The following is a 381-nucleotide window of genomic DNA, read 5'->3' on the forward strand; positions in this document are numbered from 1 at the left end:
CAACTGAGGTGAGACCCTTGAGCAAGGCACTGAACCCCCAACTGCTCCCCGGGCACCGCTTGGGGTGGAAGGCTGCCCACTGCTCCGTGTGTGTGTTTACTACTCACTGCTGTGTGTGAGCACTTGGAACGGGTAAATGCAGAGCACAAATTCCGAGCATGGGACACCATAATTGGCCACACATCACTTTCACTGTCATCCTAAATTCCTCAAAAATCTGTTCCGATGAAGAAACAAACTCATCTACTATTTTCTATTTTCAGCCAGTGGCGGCTCGTCGGGGGAGGCAGGGGAGGCACAGCCTCCCCATAATTTTGAGGTGAAAGAGGTGAAAGGACGATTTAATGTTAATAAAATTCACAATTCATTTCAGTTCATGTC

Source organism: Sinocyclocheilus rhinocerous, unplaced genomic scaffold, assembly GCF_001515625.1.
Source record: "Sinocyclocheilus rhinocerous isolate Xijiao unplaced genomic scaffold, SAMN03320098_v1.1 scaffold130, whole genome shotgun sequence".
NCBI classification, from domain to species: domain Eukaryota; kingdom Metazoa; phylum Chordata; class Actinopteri; order Cypriniformes; family Cyprinidae; genus Sinocyclocheilus; species Sinocyclocheilus rhinocerous.